General features: G+C 37.2%; 1 pseudogene; it reads left to right on the top strand.

Moving 5' to 3' along the window:
* Positions 1-7,620: 7,620 nt before the first annotated feature.
* LOC106980121 (replication factor C subunit 3-like) lies at positions 7,621-8,693 on the top strand (annotated as a pseudogene).
* Positions 8,694-23,168: the final 14,475 nt, after the last annotated feature.

Raw genomic sequence — 23,168 nt, 5'->3', positions numbered from 1 at the left:
TAGGAATAAGACAAGGATGTCCACTCCCACCACTTTAAACATAATGATTTATTTTATTTCTGAGACAGAGACAGCACGAGTGGGAGAGGGGAAGAGAGGGGAAGAGAGGGAGAGGCAGAGAGATAGGGAGACAGAGAACCCCAAGCAGGCTCTACCCTGTCAACACAGAGCCAAACCCATGGACTGTGAGATCATGATCTGAGTTGAAGTCAGATGCTTAACTGACTGAGCCACCGAGGAACTCCCCACCACTGTTATTTAACATAGTGCTGCTGGAGGCACTAGCCTAAGCAATTAAACAACAAAAGGAAATAAAAGGCATCCAAATTGTCAAGGAAGAAGTAAAACTTTCATTATTTGCAGATGACATGATACCATATATAGAAAATCCAAAAGATTCCACCAAAAAACTACTAGAACTCATAAACAAATTCAGTAAAGTCACAGGATACAAAATCTGTTGCATTTCTATGTGCTAATAATGAAGCAACAAAGAGAAATTAAGAAAACAATCCCATTTACAACTGCACCAAATGTAATAAGATACCTAGGAATAAACCTAACCAAATAGGTGAAAGACCTATACTCTGGAAACTGTAACACAGTGATGAAAGAAATTAAATATGACACAAAGAAATGAAAAGACATTCCATGCTTATGGATTGGAAGAACAAATATTGTTTAAATTTCTATACTACCCAAAACAACCCATACATTTAATGCAATCTCTATCAAACTACCAACAGCATTTTTCATAGAATAAGAATAAACAATCCTAAATTTTGTATGGAAACACAAAATTGCTTGGATAGCCAAAGCAATTTTGAAAAAGAAAAGCAAAGCTGAAGACATCACAATTCTGGATTTCAAGTTATATTACAAAGCTGTAGTAATCAAAACAGTACTGGCACAAAAATAGATACCTAGATCAATGGAACAAAATACAAAACCCAAAAATGAACCCACAACTCTATGGTCAATTAATCTGCAACAGAGCAAGAAAGAATGTCCAATGGGAAAAAGTCCTTCAACAAATGTTGGATAGCAACATGCAAAAGAATGAAATGGGACTTCTTTCTTACACCATACACAAAAATGAATTAAAAACAGATTAAATGTGATAACTGAAACCATAAGAATCCTAGAAGAGAGCACAGGAAGTAAGGTCTCTGACATCTACCATAGCAATATCTTTCTAGATATGTCTACTGAGGCAAAGGAAATAAAAGTAAAAATAAACTATTGGGACTACATCAAAATAAAACTCTCCTGTATTGGGGCACTTGGGTGACTCAGTAGGTTAAGCATCTGACTTCGGCTCAAGTCATGATATCATGGTTAGTGAGTTCAAGCCCCGTGTTGGGGTCTGTGCTGACAGCTCGGAGCCTGGAGCCTACTTTGGATTCTGTGTCCCATTCTTTCTCTGCCCCTCCCACACTTGTGCTCTGTCTCAAAAATAAATAAAATGTAAACAACAACAACAACAACCCCAAGCTCCTGCATAGCAAAGGAATCAATAAAGAAAACTAAAAGAAAATCTACTGAATTGGAGAAGACATTTAAAAATGACATATCCAATAAAGGATAACATCCAAAAATATAGAAAACTGATACAACTCAATATCTAAAGAACACATAATCCAAATAAAAATGTTCAGAAGACATGAACAGACATTATTCTAAGAAGGTATACAGATGGCCAAAAGATACATGAGAGGATGCTCAATATCACTCATAATCAGGGAAACAGAAATCAAAACTGCAACGAGATATCACCTCAGACCAGTCAGAATGACTGAAATGAAAACACAAGAAACAGTAAGTGGTGGCAAGGATATGGAGAAAGGAACTCTCTTGCACAGTTGGTGGGAATGCAAACTGGTTAATTCACTCTGGGTAACAGTACAGAGGCTCCTTGGGAAATTAGAAATAGAACTACCCTACAATTCAGCAATCACACTACTGGGTATTTACCCAAAGAATACAATAACACTAATTCAAAGGGATACATGAACCCCTATGTTTAGAGTGCATCATTTACAATAGCCAAATTATGGAAGCAGCCCAGGTGTCCATGAATGATGAATGGATAAAGAAGATGTGTTGTATATATACAATGGAATTTTACTCAGCCATAAAAGAAAGTAAAATCTTGCCTTTTGCAACAACATGAATGGAGCCAGAGAGTATAATGCAAGTGAAATGTCAGTAAAATGCCATATGATTTCATTTATATGTGGAATATAAGAAACAAACATACAGAGAAGGACAAGTAAATAAAAAAGGACGAGAGAGAAACAAACCAAGAAACAGAAAAATATAGAGAACAAATTGATGGTTACCAGAGAGGAGGTGGGTGCATGATAGGTAAAAAATACAACTGGGAATAAGGACTGCACTTGTGTAAATGAACACTGGGTGATGTATGGAATTGTTGAATATAATACACCTGAAACTAATAAAACACTGTATGTTAACTATAGAGGTGTTTAAAATTCAATTAAATTTAATTAAAAAGAAAAGGATTGTCAATAAGAAGGAATGTTCTAGGTGGAGAGAAGGCAATGTCTTAGTTTTTTCAGATTGCTACAACAGAATGCCATAGACTGGGTGGCACATTAACATCAGAAATTTTGGCCATAGTTCTGGAGACTGGGAAGTCCAACATTAAGTCTTTGGTTGATTTGGTATCTGGTGAGAGCCCACTTCCTGGTTCAGCCACCTTCTCACTATGTTTTGCCATGGTGGAGCGGGCAAGGGAACTTTCTGAGGTCTCTTTTGTAATGGCACTAATCCCATTCGTGGAAGCTCCATTTTCATGATCTAATCACCTTCCAAGGGCTCCACCTCCAAATACTACCACATTGGGGGTGCACCTGGGTTGCTCATTCAGTTAAGCTTCTGACTTTGGTTCAGGTAATGATCTCACAGTTTATGAGGTAGAGCCCCGCATCAGGGTCTGCACTGACAGCTCTGAACTTGCTTCAGATTCTCTCTCTCCCTCTGTCTCTGCCCCTCCCCTGCTTGTGCTCTCATTCTCTTGCTCTCTCTCTCTCTCTCTCAAAATAATAAATAAATACACACTTTAAAAAAAAACCCAAATACTACCACACTGGGGATTAATTTGGTTTCAATATATGAATCTTGAGGGCACAAAAAGATTTAATATATAGCAGGAAGCATAAGGCTTTCATAAAATAGGGGATGCTTTCTCAGATTGATAGTGGAATCTTCTACCTTGAAAACCTGCCCTTCTTCTATGACTGAAAGACAATATTGCCTGAAAGCAGAGGAATGATCTACAGTGGTTTTCAAACTGAGTGTGTATCAAAATCACCTTGGGGGCATTCTTAAAATACAGATTTCTGAGCCTCAACTCCAGAGTTTTTGATTCATAATTTCCTTGGTGAGGCCTGTGAACGTGCATTTCTTTCTTTTTTCAAAAAAAAAAGTGTACTTATTTTGAGAGAGAGAAAGCGATTTGGGAAGGGGCAGAGAGAGAGGGAGAGAAAGAATCCCAAGCAGGCTCTGCACTGCTAGTGCAGAACTTGATGTGACGCTCAATCCCATGAACTGTGAGATCATGACTTTAGCTGAAATCAAGAGTCAGACACTTAACTTACTGAGCCACCCAGGCACCCCAAGAATGTGTATTTCTGACAAATCTCCACATGAGGCTGATGGTAGTGTTCTTGGGACTACACTTTGAGAACCACTGGTTCAGACCTGTAAATCTTGTTAAAATGCAGGTTATGTTTTAGCAGGTCTGGTGTGGGGTCTGAAATGCTGCAGTATCAGCATCAGTATCAGTATCTTTGGAGACCTGGTATAGGTAGGAATATGTGGGCAAGTCAGAAATATTGGCAACCTACTGCTGCACCTGTGAAGAGTCCACTTAATTGTCCTGAATGAGCCAATGAGTTGTACTCCTGAGTATAGTGAGTCAAGCAAAAGTGGCTGAGGATTTTAGGAGTGACTGGAGAGAAGGAAGTTTTCATGTGTGCATCAATGTGTATCCACAACTTTAGTCACAATGCCTCTAAGAATTCCTGCAGCTTCCATACTTAACATGTAATTCAGAGATCAGTAGTTTTTAAACTTGAGTGCATAATAGAATCACTGGTGGTCTTGTGAACAATGAAGATTTCTGATTCTCACTCCAGATTAACTTAATCAGAATATTTAGAGATAAAGCCAGAGTATTTAATTTTTTACAACTTACCTGGTATTCATCAGTGTTTGAGAAGGATCACCACAGAAACTCCTGGGACAAAGTTTTCTCTTTGCTATGGCCAAATTGAATTGACTCCAGTTCACTTTAAAACTTGAAAAGTCAGAAAGTGGCAGCTGTGGTAGGAAAATAAAATAACTACCCACCTATATTTTAGCAAGAGTTGAGAGGTCTACAAGAATTCCTGGCCTCCTATTTATCAAGAATTTTGGTGGTGTTTTGAAATGGTCACATGGAAGTTTGAGCTGAAATAGGCAACTCTTCCAGAAACTGTAGCCTGAAAAATGTATGGCCCTTGAGATTGATTAATATCAACAACTGGAATTGTATTCCAAAGCAAACAGGTGGCTGCTTCAGACTTCAGAGTACAGGAGTCACATGCTTGGAGCAGCCTTACTCCCAGGGTATTAAAAAAAAAAAAAGGAAGACATGCACCTGGGGATGTTGAGGGGAAATCCCTGATGGAATAGATTATTTTCTCCTCAAAGTTGGGACCTTTCACCTGCATCTCTAACCTGATGTAGCCACATAGCACACACGCACGTGTGCACGTGCATGCACACACGCACCATATGTATGGAATTTTTGACTTACCATGTAATTTGGATTTTAGGGACTTTATCTTTTAATCTGGTTTCCTGAAAAGCCCCAAACCTAGTGTTGAGGAGATACATAACCTTCATTTTTGCTAGAACAATAGCATAACACTGAATTGGGAATTAGGAGGTCTTTGCTCTACCCAGAAATTTCTCCTAATAAATTATGTGACTTAAAATAAGATGCTATCCCATCTGCAGGTCTTCAGCTTTATCATCTGACAGTAAGAAGGTTGAACAAGTTGTTTACAAGTGTCTCTCAGTTCTGATGCTCTGACTTGGTAGCTACTCAGCTTTTGAGGGCCAAGCAATATAATGCTTTAGAGCACAGACACTGGCCTCAAGTTGGAGGATTCAAATTCAAGCTCTACCACTCCTTAATTAACCTTGATCAAGCTTTTTAAACTATTTGAGCCTCAGTTTTATCATCTATAAAATGGAAATAATAGTAGTATTAACATAGGCGGCTAAAAAGCAACTAAAAATGTCCAGAATATGGCAATTTCTCAATAATTTCATTATTCGTTTTCCAATCCTTACCACTTTTTCCTTGAATTGCAAACTCAGACTGTAAGATGTCAGTAGATATTGAAAATGTGTCAAAAGGGTCCCTGATACAAAACAACTTTCCTTACCATCTGAAATTATGACTTTTTTTTAAAAAAAAAAGTTTATTTATTTTGAAAGAGCGAGAGAAAGCATGAATGGAAAAAGGCAGAGAGGAAGGGAGAGAGAGAATCCTAAGCAGACTCTGCACTGTTAGTGAGGAGCCTGATGTAGGGCTCAAACTCACGGACAGTGAGATCATTACCTGAGCTGAAATCAAGAATAAAAGGCTTAACGAACTGAGCCACCCAGGCACCCCTGGTATTACAACTTTAAAGAATTATTGTTAGTTTTCTTATTATTTGTTAAAACAATAAATCTGGCCATATCACTTTGCTACTTATTTTCAATGGCTCCCTACTACCTATGAAATAAAGTCTCAGCACCTCAGAATGGCAAACAAGGCCCTCAATAACAAGGCCCCTGCATCTTCTACCTTTCCCTTTCCCTGACCTTTTTATAAACATTTGTTCTGGCCAGAGGACTAAAGATATGGTTCTTCATATACATTTTTTTTCTTTCATACACCCATGCCATTGTTCCAGCTATTCCTTCTATGTAAAATGGATTTTCTTGGTATTTCTTTCAATATTTTCTCAGAGCCATCTTTTTGAGGCCCATCTTAAATACTATTTTTTTCCCACAAAGTCTTTCTTATTCCTTCAATCTGTATTCTTCTCTCTTACCTCCAAATTCTCAAATGTATTTGAGGGATACATCTCTCAGTGCTTAAACTATGCTAATCAGGGAACTCCTTAACTTATCTCTTCTTCACTTCAGTATCCAAAGAGCACAGAGTAATTACTATAGGGTAATTGAATTGGATGTAGGGTAAACCATGTATGTTGGCTATTTCATCAAGTTCAAATATTGGAGTGAAGTGAGGTTAATCAAAGAGGATTTGGATGGAGGATTCCTAATCTGGGGTTTAAAGAAGAGAGAGATCCAGATTTCTAGATGTGATGAATTTTGGTGAAGAGAAATTGGAAAATGCTTCTGCGCACAAAGATGCACACATGAAAAAATTTAATTGGGAGTTGGAGTAGGGATAAGCCAAGCTGGCTGGTATAGCAAGTCTATGTTGGAGAGTGATAGAATATGAATAAAATTCTACTGTTTCCCATAAAGACAATACTATATCCATAGATAAGATTGAGAAATGTAGCCTTTAAAAAAAACTCAAGTATAGTTAGCACAATGTTACATTAGTTTCAGGTGTATAAAGAAATGAATTTTGATAACAATAATTAGAATGGTGCAAAGTTGAACAAAACCTGAAAAGCACTGCCTACTGAATCAATGTTGGTCTGCTGCATGCTCATTTCTCTGTACTAGATTCTCTCCTATTTAAAGTTTTGATCACTTATGCATAGATGAGAAATTTTCAAAGTCAAATAGACAGTGTCAGCACAAAGTAGGATGTCCATCATTGGAGATAATAAAAAAGAGGCCAAATATTGTTAAAGAAAAGTATATAATGGGTGGAAAGCTTAACTAGATAAAATCTGTATTTTTCTAAACCTAATAATATGAAATGACTAGTCTTATAGGTGAAACAAGAAGAAATTTAAAGGAATACTTTTTTTTACACTTAGTTTTAAAAAGTGCACAAATAAAGGTTAGTTAAAAATAATGAGATTCTATTAATGTAGTTTAGGACTGAAATAGTTTTTGTTCTTTAGTGGGCCATTTACACTTTCATTTAACCACATGTAGGTTCTTGGGATCCAATTAAGAATCAATGGCCAGGAGCAACTGGCTGGCTCAGTCAGTAGAGCATGTGACTCCTGATCTCAGGGATATAAGTTTGAGACCCACATTGGGTGTAGAGATTACTTTAAAAAATGGCCAAGTTGGTTGACTGGAAGCAATGTATCCATCCACTTTCACTTGAATCTCTTGACAAAGAGCAAAGCAAAACACCTTTAAGTCACAGATTTTTTAGGTAGATGCTTTATATCATTTTGTCCCTGCTTGGAACCCAGTGAATAATAATAATAATAATAATAAACAACCAAAACCAAACCAAACCAAAACAAAACAAAACAACCTTAGGAAAACTGAGTACTATGCTGAAAAAAAAAATTCTGCTCTAAAGTGGTCTTTTTAGGGAATTTGTGTACACATCCCAATGGACAGCATGCGTGCAAGGCTTTCAAGCATGGGACCCTGGGAATCTGAGCTGGAATGAGCCTCCAGATGGACAAGTACTGTTGCTGATACTTGGCATACCTGAACTATCATCACGAGCAGGCGGCCCAGCTTTGCAACGTGGTGCAACGTGGTGACTTTCCTCATCTTTTGTGTGTGGTTCATCTGGTGCTGGGAAAAAAGACAAGAATTATTTGTACTCTTGAATTTTATGGTGTGTGAGTGGAAAAATTGAGAATTGATCACCAGACCTTCACAACTCCATCTAAAAAGAAAACTGAAATTAGTGATATTGCAAACAATTATCGCTGAAGTTAATCCCAGTGATGCTGGAAGTAGTGATTGGGTAGTAATCCAGGAGATATTGAAAACAGTGGTACAATCACAGCAACTTGAAGCAAATTCTCAAAGAGATTTTAAAGTGGTATTATTGATAGAGGTTGACAAACTCACCAAAAATACTCAACGTGCCTCGCATAGAACCATGGAAAATATATGTCCACTTCAGATTGATCTTGTGTTGCAATTCTACATCTAAAGTGATACCACCTATTTGTAGGAGGTGCCTGACAGTTTGCATGCCTGCTCTCAGCATTGAAGATATTTGTCATGTGTTATATATTGTGTGTAAGCCAAGGAAGGTCTGAATCTTCCTTCACAACTGGTTCATTAGACTTGCAGAGAAGTCCTTCAGGAATCTCCAAAAACACCCTACTTATGTGTGAAGCCTGAAGAGTGCAACAATATATTTTTGCTGCAGATCAAGAAATCCCTGAAACAGATTGGGAGGTGTATCTGAAGGAGACTGCCAATGCTATTGCCAATCATCAGACTCCACAAAGTCTCCTTAAAGTTCGTGGAAGACTTTTTGAGCTTCTAACTCAATGTATTCCTCCTGAAATAATAATGTAGGGCCTTCTCTCAGAAATTTTACATAACTGTGATGGACAACTGAAAGGAGAAGTGACCCAAATGATGACTTACTATGAACATCGTCTGCAGCTGGGTAGCAAAGCCATTTATGATTTGGAAGCATTGTGATTGTGGCCAAATGTATGGCATTTTATAAAAAGTTCATGGAGGATGGATTGGAAGGCATGATGTTTTGACATATTGACAACTATCCTAATATTTCTCAGTATCATCATTTACATTCAGTTTATATTGGAAGAGCTGCAGGTAAAATAAACCAACTTTACATAAAAAATAAAGTGATCTTTTGCAAACACACTTTAATCTAAGTGTTGTAAATAAATAGCTTGAATAGTATTCATTAGCTTGAAGTTTTCATTAGATTTAGTAGTTACTTAAATGTACTATGGCAATTATAGTATGGCATTACTATGTTATAAAATGTTGAAAATGGCATATTTTGAAAAAGGTTATGATTAATTTTACAAATTTAGCTGACATCTTTAAAGGTAAAGAATATTTTACCATTGACATTTTTCCAGCTTTATTGAGATATAATTGACATATAACGTTGTGTAAGAGTAAGGTTTCCAAGGTTTTCATTTGTACACTTATATATTGCAAAGTGATCACCACCATAGTGTTAGCTAATATCTCCATCATGCTGTGTAATTATCATTTTGTGTGTGGTAAGAACATTTAAGACCGACTCTCTTAGCAACTTCCACATATATAATACGGTATTATTAACTATAACCACCATGTTGTACATTAGATCTTCAGAACTTATTCATCATATAACAGGAAGTTTGAATCCTTTAACCAATATCTTCCCATTTCCCCCAACCTCCAGCCCTGGTAAACACCACTGTACTTTATATAAGTTTTGCTTTTTTAGATTTCACATATAAGTGGAATATAGTATTTGTCTTTATGTAGTATATGTCTTTATCTGACTTATTTCATTTAGCATAATGCCCTCATATTTCATCCATGTTGTTATAAATGTATGCCATTGACTTTTGACAGTAATTGATGCTTTTATTGTATTTATTCATTTGTTTCTCTAATAAAAAGGTATAGTAAGCTGCTTGTACATATCAGTTACTGTGCTAGGTATTAGGAATAAAATAATGAGAAAAATCTGGTCTTGATTTTATGGTACTTACAGTCTAGTAAGTGGTATAGCAAAACACAAATATAGCATCACAACTATAATAAGTGCTACAAATGTGAGATATTTTGAGCTATAGGAGCCTATCTTGAGGGGATTTGACCTATCCAGTGAGGTCAGTGATGGCTTTATTGAAGAAAATATGCTTAAAATGTGATGTGATGAAAGAATGGGATGATAACCAAGTTGGGATGCAGAGGACTTACAGAAGTGGAAGGAGTCATTTCCAGGCCTAGGGAGCAGAATAGTTTCTCAGGGGCTATAGAGAGCATGGGGGTGTATCTGAAGCGTCAATGTGAAGATAAAAGTGATGAAAGATGGGGCTGGATATGTAGGAACTAAAGACGATGTAGTCCATGTTAGGGATTTTGATCTTTGTTTACCTGAAAAATTAAGGAAACAGCCACTTTGGAAGATAGTTTAGCTGTTTATTGTAAAGATAAACACAATAATACCATATGATCCAGCAATCACATTCCTAAGTATTTATCCAATTCATTAAAAAATTATGTCCACACTTGACCATGAAAGTTTATAGCAACTCTATAATCACCAAAAACTGGAAGCAACTAGAATGCCCTTCAATAGGTAAATGAGTAAGGAAGCTGTGGTACATCCATACAATGGAGTGCTATTCAGTGATGAAAAGAAATGAGCTACCAATTCATATGAAGACATGGATTAATCTTAAATTCATATTGCTAAGTGAAAGAAGCCAGTCTGAAAACTCTATATATTATTTCAGCTACATGATATTTTGGAAAAAGCAAAATTATAAGGCCAGTACAAAAAAAAAAAAAAACATTGGTTACCAGAGGGAGGTGTGTTGGTGAAGCACAGGGGAGTTTTTAGGGTGGTAAACCTATTATGTATGATACTGTAATAGTAGGTATATAACACTATCCATTTGTCAAAACCCATAGAACTTTATAGCACAGAGTGAACCCTAATATATGCAAATAAAAATCCTTATATAGGAGGTTGGAGGATCTCAGAGTGGCATTCAGAATATGAAAAAAAAAAAAAAAACAGGGGTACCTTGGTGGCTCAGTCAGTTAATCATCCAACTTAAGTTCAGGTCATGATCTCATGGCTCATGGTTCAAGCCCTGCGTGGGGCTCTGTGCTGACAACTCAGAGTTTGGAGCCTGGTTCAGATTCTGTGTCTCCATCTCTCTCTGCCTCTCCCCTGCTCATACTCTGTCTGTCTGTCTGTCTTTCTCTCTTTTTCTCTCTCAAAAATAACAAAACATTAAAAAAAAATAAAACAAAAAAAAAACCCAAAAAACAATAAAACTGTATTACAAGTGGATGAAACAACCTCAGTGGGAAAAAATGTTGACCTAAGTAACTTTGGAAATGAGCAGACCAAAAGCAAAAGAAGCTGTGCATAAGCATTGCACTCTAGTTTATAATGTTGTTTCCCATGGGGGTAAGGGTTAACAATTATGATATTAGTATGCATGTATAATGGAATTAAACAAGTAAATGAAGAGTGGATGGTAGAAGCCAATTTCTCATCGTTGGAGTAGAGTAGGAGTTTATAGAAAAACAAGGGGAGGAGGTTAAAATAACCAATTGGTAATAGAATCAAGTTGGAGACATCAATATAAACTCATATTTAACTTAATATAGATACAAATACTTACTTATATAAATATTCATAGATATGTGTATTTAACCAGGTTAGTACATAGACACATGTTCTTTTTGCTCTGTTAATTGAGAGGGCATGAAAGAAAAAAAAATATCTCAGTAGCAACAGGCACATTTAGCACCCAGATCTTGGTTTCTAATAAGATTCTCCAAAAGAAGGAACAAGGAATTAATGTAGAAATTCCTGATTCTAAGACTGGGGAAATAAATATACAAATGAACCTGGAGCATCTTGGAGTGCCACAAAGTAAAGAAGTAGCAAAAAATTCACAAGGCTGATAGTGTATCAAAGGACATAGAAGCCAACTGCAAGAGCTTCCAGTGGCCAGAGATGGAACAATTTGAGCAATAAAATAAGTTACTATTGAATCATAACCCATGGAAAAAAATTAATATCCATGAATTCATATTGATATCAATAAATAATTGAATAGATCTCTGATGCAGAAAAATTCCGTATAATTTATGTAGATACTCTGCCTTCAAGGAGATGGAGCATAAATTTCCACTCCATAAATGTGGGCTGCTCATAATAATTTCTCTCCAAAGAGTACGGTATGGAAAGGGCCAATAAAAAGAGTTATTTTATAGTGGAGTAATCTAACAAATATTACCTTAAGTAGGTAACCAAGGTCAACATAAACAGTGTTATGTTGATAGTATTGACCTTTGATGTATCATGAGGAAAATAGAATTTTGCTTCTGTGGTATTCCCCCCAAATCCCAGTAATGCCAGTCTAATCATGGGAAAAACACTAGACAAATCCAAATAAAAATATTATGCAAATAATTGACTAGTATTTCTCAAAATGATAATCAAGATTATCAAAAACAATAAAAATTTTAGAAACTGTCACAGTCAAAAGCAGCTTAAGGAGACATGATGATTAAATGTGATAAAGTATCCTGGATGGGATCCTGGAAGAGAAAAAGGACATTAGGTAAAAATTGGGAAAATCTGAGTGAAGTATGGACTTTTAGTTAATAATAATGAATCAATATTGTTTCATTAGTTGTAACAAGTGTACTATAATAACGTAAGTAGTTAATAGGAGAAACTGGATGATGGGTATATGGGAATTCTGCATTATCTTAATTTTTAAAAATCAAACTGTTCTAAAAATGAAGTTTATTTTAAAAAAGTTATGAAAAGTGACTAATGTATTTTATGTGGGGATGGGAAATGACGTGATGTGATCACGTATGCATTTTGAGAAGATTGTTCTGGCTTGCTGGTTCAAGACCTCTTGAGCAGCATGGGAATAAATGAAGACCAATAAAATGAGATCAAGCAGAGACTGATTATTTAGAGCTTTCTATAGCAAGAGAATCAGCCACTATCATTTGTGTTTTGACACAAAGGCTTGAAGTGGAATGAGAAAAATTTATAGTGGACAAAAGGGAAGGTTTCAGGCATACCTCTAATTGAAGGTTGCTGTCATGGGGGAAGATGTAAGTGGGTTAACTAGAAGTGGGACATCCTGTATGATTGGTGAGAGTTGCATATTTGACTTTCTATGGCTGGTCCTAAGTTGGAAATGGAAAGAAATTAGGAAAGCTGCCAGTTATTAATCAAATGCTGGCCATTTGGGAACAATTCTCCCAGGGGTTATTTGGCTTTCTGGATAAATTACTGGAGAAAACATTCAGGCTTCCTGTAAGTCTAACTCAGATAGCTAGCTTCCTGGACTGGTTACTGTAGATAACATGTTGAGTTCCTGGGCAGGTTATTGTAGATTGTGGGTCACAGTTCTATTTTGATATATGGTTTGGTCATTGTTTGAATATTCAGACTCTTAGCAGTAGCATGAGATCTCTGGGTGCTTGGAGTCTGCATGGATTTGAAAAGAAGAGGAGTTAATGCTCAAGAAATGAGTAGTACTTAAAACTTTAAGCTGAGCATGAGTCTATCTTGAGCTTTGAAAAGGTACCTGGGGAACCTGGCTGGCTCAGTGGTAGAGCATGTGACTCTCGATCTCAGAATCTTGAGTTCCAGCCCTACATTGGGTGTGGAGCCTACTTAAAAAAAAAAAGTATCTGACCTATAATGCTACCAACAAAAGCAGTAAAGCTGATGATTTTATCTTTGGGGCCCTCTTTCATTTTTGATGTTACAGCCTTTTTGGTGGCTCATACTCTTTGGGGCATCTCCCTAAATCAGATGCCCCATTACTCAGGGGCCATTCTCCCCAGCTTTTGCTGATCCTGCTATTTAGAATTCAAGAGTACCAAACCACCCATGATTTCTCCTGTCTTTCTTCTCATCCCCTACCCTCCAGTCCAGGAGGCAGAATTGTGAGGGTAATAAGCTGGTCAAAAAACTCACACAAGCAATGTTTTTATAGAAGAGGGCTAGAAATCTCTCTTACTCAGATACATACTGCATTTTCACCCAGTAGCAGGCTTCTTGCAATTTGACCCAGGAGAATAATTTAAATTACATAGATTTGATCCCAGCAGGAGAGGAGGGTAGGATATGATAGTAGAAGGAGATATTTGAAGGCAAGTATGGCAAGTATGGATCTGTGGTCCTCAAATAAGACTGCATATAGTCACCTACCTATTTTGTTTATCTTTAGGATGGCGCTATGACCTAAATTGACTGTTTTAAGCACTTTTCTGGATTTTCTTAAATTCCTAAAATGTGCCTGTGAGACTTAAAATTAGACATTCCATTTTCTGGAATGTCCCAGAATATTTGAAATGTTGTTCCCTTCCAAACAATTGGTATTTATAAAAGTTCCCCTATAAATTTAGTTATGTCTTTATTCTGTTTCCATTAATCCCTAGCTTCCTTTCCCTCCTTGCTTCTCAAACAGAAAACAAACAAGCAAAAAGTGGTTATACCCTGAAGCAGTAATCCAGAATAACAGCTGATATGGACAATTAAAGTCATTCATTTTTATTTCCCCCAATCCAACACACTGCACCTATTTCGGTTTCATGGAGTGGGCAGGAAGGAAAGGTGATTTTGAAACCGATTTACCAAAACTTTCTCAGAAGCAGATCCCAAGTGAAGATAAAACAATCTGCTCAGCCCCTTCACCTTAAAGTCAACCTAAAAAACCTCCCTAAGTGTCTCCTTGGGTGTCTCACTGGCATGCTTGTGTTACCTCAAGATACTATCTCTGGACCATTTCAACCCACCCCAGGTTGTATGACCAGAGTTAAAAAGAAGCTGGTGACATTTTGCTAGCTACCCAAGGCCACCAAGTGGTCATCATGAGAAACATGATGACTTTTAAATACAGCAGAAAAGAGACATAAAGAGAAGTTAACTACTGTAAAGAGATGTATACAAATGAGAACCCTGCCTTTGCTTTCAAGCCATGAGGCACTGAATCATTTTATTTTCAAAATTGTAGCTAATGATCTGGACAGAGAAAATAAGAGATGAGATCCAAACACTCTCAAATAATTGGGAGAGGAATTAAATGAATTTCTCTTTAGAGCTTGGAGCTCAACCACACACACTTTACGTCCTGCATTTTTATGATTCATTATAAGGACTGTTAATGAACAGCAATAATTCTACCAGTATGTGTTATGAAGAGGAAAGGCTATCTTACTTATTTCACTTCCAAAATATTTTTGTTTGCTGTGCATTTCCAGAAGGTATTTTTTCCTTCTGCAAAAGGGTCAAGCAGAAACATTGATGTAAGTCCTGTTTGTGGCAATTTGGGGTAATTTCCAACATTTGCACTGAAATGTAGTCTTAACTCAAGTTTTCTTTCTTCTAAGGGGACACCATTAATCAAAATATGATTTCTCATCCTTTAGGACACAAACACAAATATTACTGGGAAAGCTAAGCCTATTGATTACATAAGAGGAAAAGGAAAAAGGGAGAGCAGCGGGAGGGGTTAAAATGAAACTGTCCATAACAAAAGGGCCTTTTAATTTATAATTCTTTTACATTTGCATGCACATGGACAGAAGCCCCGTAACTGTCTCCACAAGACATATGTTATACACTTATTTATTTCTTTATTCCCCAATGTACTTGGCAGAGTGGTTTACATATAGAGGGTTGCTTGCATGAATATTACACAACAATCTTGGGAAACTGAATTTGGCAATGATTTTAGCATAGAGCTAAAGGGAGGAGGTCATTAGCATTTATTTGGTAGTACTGACTGTAGACTAATGTTATTAGCACCTTCTGAATATACAATTTAGCTTGAAATTCAATGTTCTTCACAATAGGGTACTGGTTTTATAAATGAATCTCCTATTTCCCAGCATGAAAATTCTATTGGAGTCAACCCTTCTGTTTATCAAAACATGTCATATGAGATACGGCCACTGAAAACAACAGTATGGAGGTTCTTCAAAAAAATTGAAAATAGAAATAACATATGATCCAATAATTCAATTATGTATTCATCTAAAAATAAAGGAAAAATAATTTGAAATGATATATGCATCCCCATGTTTATTGCAGCATTATTTACAATAGCCAAGATATGGAAGCAACCTAAGTGTCCATCAATAGACATTGGAAAAGAAAGATGTGTGTGTGTGCATGTGTGCGTGTGTGTAATGGAATATTACACAACCGTCAAAAGGATGAGATCTTGCTATTTGACACAACATGGATGGACCAAGAGGGTATTATGTTAAGCACAGTAAGTTGGTCTGAAAAAAGACAAATAGCATAAGATTCCACTCATAAATGGAATACAAAAATGAATAAACAAAAAGCAGAATCAGACCTATAAAAACTGATGATTGCCAGTAGGGAGGTAGGTGGAGGGTTGAGCAGAATGGGTGAAAGGGAGAAGGAGATACAGGGTTCCAGTTATGGAATGAGTAGGTCACAGAAATAAAAGGCACAGCATAAAGAACACCATCAATGATATTGTAATAGTGATGTTATGGTACAGCTGATAGCTACACTTGTGCTGAACATTGCATAATGTATAAACTTGTTAAATCACTAACTTGTATACCTGAAACTAATGTAACGTTGTGTTAACTATACTCACAGGATATAAAATCGATGTACAGAAATCGGTTGCATTTCTATACACCAATAATGAAGCAGCAGAAAGAGATATCAAGGAATTGATCCCATTTACAATTGCACCAAAACTCCTAAGATACCTAGGAATAAACCTAACCAAAGAGGTAAAAGATCTGTATGCTGAAAACTAAATCTTATGAAATAAATCTTATGAAATAAATCTTATGAAATAAGATTGAAGAAGACACAAGGAAATGGAAAAACATTCCATGCTTATGGATTGCAAGAACAAATATTGTTAAAATGTCAATACTACCCAAAGCAATCTGCAGATTCAATGCAATCCTTATCAAAATAACATCAGCATTCTTCACAGAGCTAGAACAAATAATCTTAAAATTTGTATGGAACCATAAAAGACCCCAAATAGCCAAAGCGATGCTGAAAAAGAAAAGCAAAGCTGGAGGCATCACAATTCCAGGCTTTAACCTGTATTACAAAGCTGTAATTATCAAGACAGTATCGTATGGGCACAAAAACAGACATATAGATTAATGGAATAGAATAGAAAACCCAGAAATTGACCCACAAATATATGGCCAACTAATCTCCAACAAAGCAGGAAAGCATATCCAATGGAAAAAAGACAGTCTCTTTAGCAAATGGTGCTGGGAGCACTGGACAGCAACATGCTGAAGAATGAAACTGGACCACTTTCTTACACTGTACACAAAACTAAATTCAAAATAGATGAAAGCTCTAAATGTGAGACAGGAAACCATCAAAATTCTACAGGAGAAAACAGTCAGCAACCTCTTTGAGCTGGGCTGCAGCAACTTCTTACTAGACATGTCTCTGGAGGCAAGGGAAATAAAAGCAAAAGTGAACTATTGGGACCTCATCAAGATAAAAAAGTTATACTCACTTTTTTTAAAAATGTAAAAAAAAAGAAAAAAACAAGCACCAAAATACATGTAATGTGAATACCTACTTTCACATTTTTACTTGTGTTATATCTACTCCATGACCTAGAATGTCCTTATTCTTTCTCTGAGCTCCATCTATCTACATGTTTCTTAGATTTTAAAGCTCAGATCACATCACATCTTCTCCAAATGTTTTTTCCTAATATTTGACACTAACACACGCTCACTGTTGTGACCTCCTTTGACCTGAGAGTCTGTACCAGTCATTTTGTTTTTAGCAGCAACAGTGGTAGGCAGTGACCTCTTACTTACCTCTAGACACTGACCATTGTCTATAGTGAACACAAATTTAGTGTCTGATTCAGACTACATATGTGTTTTGTTTGGCATGCATAGGTCTTTAAATTAAGCCAACATTTTAAAAGTGAGAGATCTAACATTTAAAAAATCAACACTCCTAGTTTCTTTTGAAAATCACAAGATTTGGCAATCCTGGATTTGCATTTTCATTTGCCAGCAATTGACTGGAACTGCGTAGTACTGCCCCATTTATATTGGCTATTTACCCTATACCTGTCTTTCCTTGTTCATATATATTACCTGCTTGATTCCTTTGTGTTTGTGTTTGGAACCTGTACTCTTAGACCTAGGGTAAATATTTGAATATTCCTTCTTTAGATGACTTCACAGGACTTGTCTTTAGCCTGAAATACTTTTTTATTTATTTATTTATTTATGAAATTTATTGTCAAATTGGTTTCCATACAACACCCAGTGCTCATCCCAAAAGGTGCCTTCCTCAACACCCATAACCCACCCTCTCCTCCCTCCCACCCCCCATCAACCCTCAGTTTGTTCTCAGTTTTTAACAATCTCTTATGCTTTGGCTCTCTCCCACTCTAACCTCTTTTTTTTTTTTCCTTCCCCTCCCCCATGGGTTCCTGTTAAGTTTCTCAGGATCCACATAAGAGTGAAATCATATGGTATCTGTCTTTCTCTGTATGGCTTATTTCACTTAGCATCACACTCTCCAGTTCCATCCACGTTGCTACAAAAGGCCATATTTCATTTTTTCTCATTGCCACGTAGTATTCCATTGTGTATATAAACCACAATTTCTTTGTCCATTCATCAGTTGATGGACATTTAGGCTCTTTCCATAATTTGGCTATTGTTGAGAGTGCTGCTATGAACATTGGGGTACAAGTGCCCCTATGCATCAGTACACCTGTATCCCTTGGATAAATTCCTAGCAGTGCTATTGCTGGGTCATAGGGTAGGTCTATTTTTAATTTTCTGAGGAACCTCCACACTGCTTTCCAGAGCAGCTGCACCAATTTGCATTCCCACCAACACTGCAAGAGGGTTCCCGTTTCTCCACATCCTCTCCAGCATCTATAGTCTCCTGATTTGTTCATTTTGGCCACTCTGACTGGCGTGAGGTGATAGCTGAGTGTGGTTTTGATTTGTATTTCCCTGATAAGGAGCGACGCTGAACATCTTTTCATGTGCCTGTTGGCCATCCGGATATCTTCTTTAGAGAAGTGTCTATTCATGTTTTCTGCCCATTTCTTCACTGGGTTATTTGCTTTTCGGGTGTGGAGTTTGGTGAGCTCTTTATAGATTTTGGATACTAGCCCTTTGTCCGATATGTCATTTGCAAATATCTTTCCCCATTCCGTTGGTTGCCTTTTAGTTTTGTTGGTTGTTTCCTTTGCTGTGCAGAAGCTTTTTATCTTCATAAGGTCCCAGTAATTCACTTTTGCTTTTAATTCCCTTGCCTTTGGGCATGTGTCGAGTAAGAGATTGCTACGGCTGAGGTCAGAGAGGTCTTTTCCTGCTTTCTCCTCTAAGATTTTGATGGTTTCCTGTCTCACATTCAGGTCCTTTATCCATTTTTAGTTTATTTTTGTGAATGGTGTGAGAAAGTGGTCTAGTTTTAACCTTCTGCATGTTGCTGTCCAGTTCTCCCAGCACCATTTGTTAAAGAGACTGTCTTTTTTCCATTGGATGTTCTTTCCTGCTTTGTCAAAGATGAGTTGGCCATACGTTTGTGGGTCTAGTTCTGGGGTTTCTATTCTATTCCATTGGTCTACGTGTCTGTTTTTGTGCCAATCCCATGCTGTCTTGATGATGACAGCTTTGTAGTAGAGGCTAAAGTCTGGGATTATGATGCCTCCTGCTTTGGTCTTCTTCTTCAAAATTCCTTTGGCTATTCGGGGCCTTTTGTGGTTCCATATGAATTTTAGGATTGCTTGTTCTACTTTCGAGAAGAATGCTGGTGCAATTTTGATTGGGATTGCATTGAATGTGTAGATAGCTTTGGGTAGTGTTGACATTTTGACAATATTTATTCTTCCAATCCATGAGCAGGGAATGTCTTTCCATTTCTTTAAATCTTCTTCAATTACCTTCATAAGCTTTCTATAGTTTTCAGCATACAGATCCTTTACATCTTTGGTTAGATTTATTCCTAGGTATTTTATGCTTCTTGGTGCAATTGTGAATGGGATCAGTTTCTTTATTTGTCTTTCTGTTGCTTCATTGTTAGTGGATAAGAATGCAACTGATTTCTGTACATTGATTTTGTATCCTGCAACTTTGCTGAATTCATGTATCAGTTCTAGCAGACTTTTGGTGGAGTCTGTCGGGTTTTCCATGTATAATATCATGTCATCTGCAAAAAGCGAAAGGTTGACTTCATCTTTGCCAATTTTGATGCCTTTGATTTCCTTTTGTTGTCTGATTGCTGATGCTAGAACTTCCAGCACTATGTTAAACAACAGCGGTGAGAGTGGGCATCCCTGTCGTGTTCCTGATCTCAGGGAAAAAGCTCTCAGTTTTTCCCCGTTGAGGATGATGTTAGCTGTGGGCTTTTCATAAATGGCTTTTATGATCTTTAAGTATGTTCCTTCTATCCCGACTTTCTCAAGGGTTTTTATTAAGAAAGGGTGCTGGATTTTGAAATACTTTCTTGACAATACTAGCTCCTTTAGGTTCAAGTAAATCAACTACTTTATTGCTTTTTAGATTGATATAATCATTTATTTGCAATTCTAAATCTTCACTGTCTAATGCAGTGCTTACCACATTTATGGAGGGTGAGATATGCCACAATATGCCATCTACAAGCTAGAGAACAAGGAAAGTCAGTGGTATAATTCATTCCCAGTCCAAAGCCTGAGAACCAGGAAAATCAATAGTGTAAATTTCAGTCTGAGGCTGAATGCTTGAGAACTTGGAAAGGGGGATCTGCTAGTATGATTCTTGAAGTCTGAAGGCCTGAGAACTAGAAGCTCTGATGTCTATGGGCAGAAGATACAAGTCCCAGCTCAAGAAGAGAGAGAGGTTCCAGTTCATGATGGTGATACAGAAGAAACTTGAACTCACCTCCTCTCATGAACATGCTGAATCTATAGCTGTATATGGAACATTTTCCCTGAAGAAACCCAAAACTAGCTGAGCAATTCCTACAAGTCAAGCAAATGAGAAAAAATATGTATATCCAAATGGGTAAGTGAGGGTGAAACAATCTTGTCAAAAACCCCACAATCAGGAAGGAACTCAAACACCAAGCCTCTCCCTGAAAAGTGAAGGGCTTAACCCCACATTTGGCACCCCGAATTTTTTTAAGTAGGCTTGATACCCAGTGCAGAGTCCAATGCAGGTCTTGAACTCATGACTCTGAGATCAAGACCCGAGCTGGGATCAAGAGTTGGATGCTTAACCAACTGCACCACCCAGGCACCCTTGGAATCCCAACTTTTAAGACCTGAACCTAAGAGGTGAGTCCCCAAAACGTCTAGCTTTGGAAGCCAAAGTGCTTGTGTCTATTATACCCATAAGGCTATAGTGAAATGAGAAACAATTCTTAAAGGGTTCACATAGATTCTCCAGGGCCCAGTGTTGATGCACTTGACTGAAATGTTCCCAGTCTTTGTATGAAAGAGGTTTGTTTTCATATCTTAAAGCTCTAACCTGAGGGGAATGCATTTACTTTAACATATAGTTAAGGGCCTGTTGAAATACTCTCCAAAAACCATGGAAGCCAGTGAATGCCCTCTTTGCACTTTCTGCCTTGCTACAGGTCCCTGGTAACTTCCAGAAAGGAGTTTGTGAACACATCTAGATCCTTGATTTTTTTTTTCTGCTGCTGCCCAGAGGAAATCCCTTGATTGTCTGGCTCTGGTGGCTTTTGGGGCTTACATTCATGCGTCCAAAAGAACCATAGCAAACAGAGTTCTTAAGCAGCTATACTCCAGGGCACCAGAGAGACAATAGACTGAAACATTCAGTCTTCTGTGAAAGATTCTTATTAGTTTATCTTCATGACTTGGCCTGAGGGAGAGCATTGTAATCAAACACACATCTAAGGACTAACTATATCCCATTCCATAGACCTCATAGCGTGGGTCCTATTTTTGTGCATTCCCTCTGCTTCACTCCAGGTCCCCAATATTGTCTGAGAAAAAAAAAACACAAACTTGTGTTCCCATCTGGTGCTCCAGGTTTTATGGCTGCTGTCCAGAAGACACACCCATTAATAGCCTAGCTCCCTTGTTCAGTGGGTGGAGCTTGCATTTTCAGGTTCAATGGGACAGTGGCAAACAAAGAAGCAATTCTTAAAATGGCTATCACCTCAAGGCTCAGTGCAGAGGACAAAAAGAAAAATTCCCATCTTCTAGTCTTCCCTGGAAAAATGTACATTTGCATACCTTAAAAGCTGCTGCATGTGGATCAGGCTTCCAATCAGCCTGAATCTAGATGCTGACTGAGATTCTCCCTTATGGGACACTGATGGGTCTTGGCATACCCTCAACTACTGGGAACCATTAAGAACAAAGTAAGCTGCTTGGATAATCACACAGGATTGAGAAACAACCAAGAGCTAGGGCACAGATGAACAATAAGGTTCATACCATACACAAGCCCATTGCTTCAAGACTGTGAGAAATAGCTGTTTTATCTGATGCATACAAAACAAAACAGAGTTAAGGAAAGTGAATACCAGGGGAATATGTTCCAAACACAGAATAATATAAAACATACACAAAAGACTGTAAATAAATAAAGTGATTTACCTGATAAAGAGTTCAAAGTACTGGTCATAAATATACTCACTGATGTCAGGAGGGCAATACATGAACAAATTGAGAATTTCAAAGAAGAGATAGAAAATAAAGGAAAGCACCAAATAGAAGTCACATGGCTAAAGAATACAATAACTGTACTGAAAAATTAAGTAGAGAGTTTAAGTAACAGACTAGATGAAACAGAAGAAAGGGACAGTTAACTCAAAAGCAGGGAAGTAGAATGCATCCATCATAACAGCAAAAACAAAAAAAATGTAAAATACTGAATATAGCTTAAGGGATTTATGGAGTAACATCAGATGGACCAACATTCTCATTATAGAGGTCCCATAAGAAGAAGAAAAAGAAAAAGGGGAAGAAAAATTATTTGAAGAAATAATGGCTGAAAATGTTCCTAACCTTGGGAAAGAAACAGATACCCAGATCCAGGAAGCCATGAGAGTTTAAATTAAGATGATTCCAAAGAGGCCTACACCAAGACACATTATATAGTGTCAAAACTTAAAGACAAGGAGAGAATTTTAAAAGCAGCAAGAAAAAAACAATTTGTTATGTGCAAGGGAACTCCATAAGACTACCAACAGATTTTTTAGCCGAAAATTATCATGCCAGAATGGAGTGGCAAGATATATTCAAAGTTCTGAAAGAAAAAACCCTGCAAACCAGGAATACTCTTCCCAGCAAAATTGTTCTTCAGAATTGAAGGAGAGATAGACCGTTCTAGACCAACAAAAGTGAAAGGAGTTCATTACCACCAGATCAGTCTTACAAGAAATGTTAAAGGGACTTCTTTCAGCTAAAATAAAAGGGCACAAATTGGTAACAGGAAAGCATATGAAAATGTAAATCTCACTAGGA

Source organism: Acinonyx jubatus, chromosome X (genome assembly GCF_027475565.1).
Source record: "Acinonyx jubatus isolate Ajub_Pintada_27869175 chromosome X, VMU_Ajub_asm_v1.0, whole genome shotgun sequence".
Classification (NCBI taxonomy): Eukaryota; Metazoa; Chordata; class Mammalia; order Carnivora; family Felidae; genus Acinonyx; species Acinonyx jubatus.
The sequence above is the reverse complement of the archived record's forward strand: the minus strand, read 5'-3'. Positions and strand labels throughout refer to the sequence as shown.